We start from the raw sequence: 4,957 nt of genomic DNA, 5'->3' as shown, positions 1-4,957 counted from the left end.
AGGGATCCTGGAATGGCTCTCCCTCCTCCTTCTGCTTCAAATAGACATAGAGCCTGGAACTGCAGCAGCAGTTAAGAAAATTAAAATATGTTAAGAAAAAAAGAAAAAATGGCAATATTTTTTAAAATGTAAATCTCCATTATTTCATTGCTATTTTATAAAACAATGATATTTTCTTATTTATCTAGTAAACTGCAGACTTGTTAAGTTCAGTTACTAGTTCTAGCAGTTTTTTTGTGTATTCTTTATGTAGGTGATCATGTCATCTACAAATGGAAACAGTTGTATTTCTTCCTTTTCCATGTCCATTCTTTCTCCCCTGCCCTTCCCGGGTGCCTTGTCTAGGGTCTCTAGTATCATGCTGAGCAGAAACAGTGGCGTGAACATACTGTTCTTGCTCCTGACCGTAAAGGGACAGCATTTAGTTTTTCACCATTAGGTATGATGTTAGCAGCAGATTGGGGTTTGTTTGTTTTAATAGAAATGCCCTTTCTCAGGTTGAGGAAGTTCCCTTGTATTCCCAGTTTGCTGAGAGTTTTATCAGGAATGGATGCTGGATGGTGTCAAACGTTTGTTTCTTTCTTTTTTCTGGATTCATCCTAATTGTCATTTTTCTTGTTAGTATATTGGTATGTTCAGTTACATTGTTTGATTTTACAATATTGAACCAACATTGCATTCATGGAGTAAATCTCACTTGGTCATATTCTATTTTTATATATCAGTAGATTTGATTTGCTAACATTTTATCCAGGATTTTCACACCTATATTCCTGATAAAATTGGCCTGTGGTTTTCTTTTCTTGTATCGTCTTTGTCTGGTTATGATGCCAGGGCAATACTGGCTTCACAGAATGTGGATGTGCATAAAAATCATATAAATATTTTGAGACTATTTTTGGTTACTGTGTGTTACCTCCCTTGACTAGAATTTAAATTATTCTAGGATAACCGTTGTGTTTTCTGGATTTTCAAGTCAAAGCTCTAGTTCCATTGGGGAGAAGGGTCTGAGTGGGACTCATGATTTTCCTGAGCGACATTACCCTCTCCTCCATGTCTGTGCCACCATAGGAGGCTTTCTCTGATCTCCTGCCTTTCCTAGCTTCTAATCTCACCAGTGAGAATCTGGTGAAAGTCTGTGGGGAAGAGCCTCTGAGTGGGTACAAGTTCTCATATGATCTGGGTGCCTCTCACACTAGCTCATACCAGTTTCCTACCATTTGTCAAAAAATATTTACCTCTTACTTACTTCTGTGGTACGTGCATCTTTTCCTGTCGTGTTCTACCATTGACTGGGCAAGTGCTTGTATCCTGTTCATCCACGAGAAGGCCTGCCTTTCTTTGAGTTTGGGGTGGTTTAGTTAACCTAAGACCTCAGGTCTCTAATGGGTTCAAGAAAAGTTATATAGTTTATCTAGCTTTTACCTGTGTGAGTGGGAACAATACTCCTTGTTTTCTACATAGTTAGAACTCCTCACCTTTGTGCTATCTTAAATCTTAATTGAAGTCTCAGTTAATAAATAATTAAATAGAACTTTAAATGTGTGCATTGAAACCTTTTCTAACTGGCCTTACAAAATGGATAGGTTTTTCTATTGTAATAAAGAAAATGCAGAGTACCTTGTTTTTATTATTATACGATATATATTAGGGACATTATTTGACCACTAGTGTAGTCACACAGTTTTCACAAGGGAATTTTAGAAGGCTTGAGAGCCATTTTTCAATGAGGTTTTCTCTCTTTTATACTACCGGAGGCTGAAAGTCCAAGACCAAGGTGTCAGCAGGTTTGGTTCTTTGTGAAGTCTCTACCCTTGGCTTGTCAATGGCCACCTTCTCCCTGTGTCCTTTCAAGGTCTTCTGTGTGTCTGTGCCCTGATCTTCTCTTCTTTTATTTATTTTATTTTTTAAGGATTTTATTTATTTATTCATGAGAGACACAGAGAGAGAGAGAGAGAGAGAGAGAGAGAGAGGCAGAGACACAGGCAGAGGGAGAAGCAGGCTACATGCAGGGAGCCCGGTGTGGGACTTGATCCCAGGACTCCAGGATCACACCCTGGGTCGAAAGTGGCGCTAAACCGCTGAGCCACCTGGGCTGTCCTCCTCTCTTCTTTTAAGGACAGCACTTAGATTAGGGCCTCCCAATGACCTTATTTTACCTTAATTACCTCTGTAAAGACTCAATTTCCAAATATAGTCACATTCCGAGGGACTGAAGATTAGGGTATCAAAATATAAATTTCGGAAATTACAATTCAGCTCATAGCACTCCTCAACCACAGCTCCAGTCAGGTGGCCCACTGCCATGGCTCCAACTTCTAGTAGGCTCTAATCAATAATAATCTTCCTCTCCCTGATTCAGACCTAGGGATGACAACAGCTTCCCACTGAACTAGTCTCCTGCTACCTCAGCCATTATCGGGTTCTGTTAACCTTGACACACATTTCATTAAGAAATTCTTCATTGCAGTTACCTGAACAATCTGATTGTTCAACCTGATTGGATTCTATTTCCTGCTGAGATGGTGTTCTAGCACCTTTTCTGCGGATCCCCTTATCAATTTCCTTCTCCTGCTTCCAATGTGCCTGTACATTGTATGGCAACTGTCTGACTCCTTGTCCATGTGCCCTATGGAACTGCAAATTCCTTGGGGGTAAACTCCAAGCCTTTTCACTTTTGTATATTTAGGGCTAGCCTGGTATCTGGTGTATAGAAGGTGCTAAATACTTGTTGTACAATTAGTTATTGGCTAATGACTCACTTCCTTTCACCCCCCACCACTCTCTTTCCAGTATTATATTTATAGAACCCTAATACATCATCTCTAGGCTATAGAAACAACTTTCTAGTGGATGTCACTGTTCTACCTTCAGTACTAATGACAGGTTCATCTTCCTAATAAATGATTCTCAGAGAGATGTAGCATTCAAGGCATTCTCACTCAAACTTTATCTACTTTTAATTTCTCATTCTCCTACTATGCCCGTAACCATCACCCACTTTCTAGCTGCCAGTCTTTGTGCTACTGCTCACATGCTTCCCTCCATGGGAAGCAGCTGGTACCTCTTTATTTTCAGCTGGAATCTCATCAAGCCTTTGAGGGGTGGATGTTCACAATATCACTATATCATGAGTATTATAAAAATTACAAAAGCAGCTTGGAGTTGAAGCAGGGCTTAAAGTCCTGAAGGCTTTTAGTTGTGCCATGGGTTAACCTAGTTTTTAGGTAGTGGGAAGGTGAGAGAATCAGAGGACAGGCCTGGGTAATGAGAGGGGAACCTGAAAAAAAAAAAAAGAAAAAAAAAGAGAGGGGAACCTGGAATAGCAAATAATTTCTGCTGTTACGTATCAGTATGGCCCAAGGAAAATCAGTTAATGTTTTGATGCCTTAGTTGCCAAATGCCTTAGACTAGAATCTGATGGCATTCAAAGGCCCTTTGAGTTCTACTATTTGATTTTCTTTAATATATGCCAAATATGATTTTCTGATTTAGCTCACTACCAACCATCTATCTTTCGATGCCAGGTTTTCCTCAAAAACTGTAAAAGATATCCGATCAGAAGGCTAAATATTTCCCAAGCTCATATAGAATTAGGCTGCTTTTCTTTATTCGCAAATTCTCTGAAGTTCAAATTCTTCCCTTGAAGTTGTACCTGTGAGAATCTGATAAAGGGCAGGGGGGAGAATGTGGGAAAGGTGAGAGGTGAGAAGTACCAAATTCAGTTTTGACTGCTAAGCAAGAGCACCTTCTTGCACTGCCTTTATTATATCTAGACATAAGGCACATGCATCACTCCCTATGTTGTCACACATTTGGAAATGATATTTTATGAACCAAGAGTTTTAGAATGTGGTGTTAAGACAGGCCAATGCTATATTCCTGGCTCTAAATAACCAAAATAATTGTGCTTAAAACACATGAATGGTTCCCCGCACAAAATGCCTGGTGAAGCCACAGAAACCATCCCTGCTACAGAGCAGGAGTTGCCCCAGCTCCAGGCTGAGACAGGGTCTGGAACAGAATCTGACGGTAATGAATCAGTATGAGAGCTTGAGGAACAGGATTCCACACCCGCAACCACACAACAAGCCCAGCTGGCAGCAGCTGGAATCAGTGAAGAACCAGTCGCTAAAGCTGGAGTGAAAAGAAGGCACGAAAGGCTATGTCCAAACTGGGTATTTGTCAGGTTACGGGGGTTACGAGAGTCACTGTCCGGAAATCTAAGAATATCCTGTTTGTCATCACAAAACCAGATGTGTACAAGAGCCCAGCTTCAGATACCTACGTAGCTTTTGGGGAAGCCAAGATTAAGGACTTCTCTCAGCAAGCTCAACTGGCAGCTGCTGAGAAATTCAAAGTTCAAGGTGGAGCTGTCTCAAACATCCAAGAAAACACACAGACTCCAACTGGACAGGAGGAGAGTGAAGAGGAAGAGGTTGATGAAACGGGTGTAGAGGTTAAGGGCATAGAACTGGTCACGTCACAAACAAATGTGTCAAGAGCAAAGGCAGTCGGAGCCCTGACGGACGACAGTGATGATAGTGTGAATGCTATTATGGAGTTAGCAATGTAGCTGTATGAAAACGAGGACTTTTTTCGGTGTTTCAAAAGAATAACTGCAGCTTGGTTTAAAATTTATACTGTTTCTATCATTGATAAAGAGATGGCTTCTTGTTGGATGAAAAAAAAAACACGCATGAGTGTATACGTTTATCAAGACCTTGCATGCCAGAAATGAGGAAAGAAGAGCCAATTCAGGCAGTTCCATGAGTGCCTTTCTCTAAGCTCTCAAAGAAAATTTTACAAAGTATAACATGTTACATGGAAATTATTTACATATGAGATCTTTCCCAAAGACTTAATAAATAAATGTAAGTGAAGTACAGGGCAGTTTTGTTTCTGTTTTTGTGTCCCCAGCTCCTGGCACAATATGCCTAGAACACAGGCTTTCAGT

General features: G+C 40.4%; 1 pseudogene; it reads left to right on the top strand.

Annotated features, from left to right (window-relative positions):
* Positions 1-3,882: 3,882 nt before the first annotated feature.
* Positions 3,883-4,576, top strand: LOC140626180 (nascent polypeptide-associated complex subunit alpha pseudogene; annotated as a pseudogene).
* Positions 4,577-4,957: the final 381 nt, after the last annotated feature.

Source organism: Canis lupus, chromosome 37, assembly GCF_048164855.1.
Source record: "Canis lupus baileyi chromosome 37, mCanLup2.hap1, whole genome shotgun sequence".
Lineage (NCBI taxonomy): Eukaryota > Metazoa > Chordata > Mammalia > Carnivora > Canidae > Canis > Canis lupus.
The sequence above is the reverse complement of the archived record's forward strand: the minus strand, read 5'-3'. Positions and strand labels throughout refer to the sequence as shown.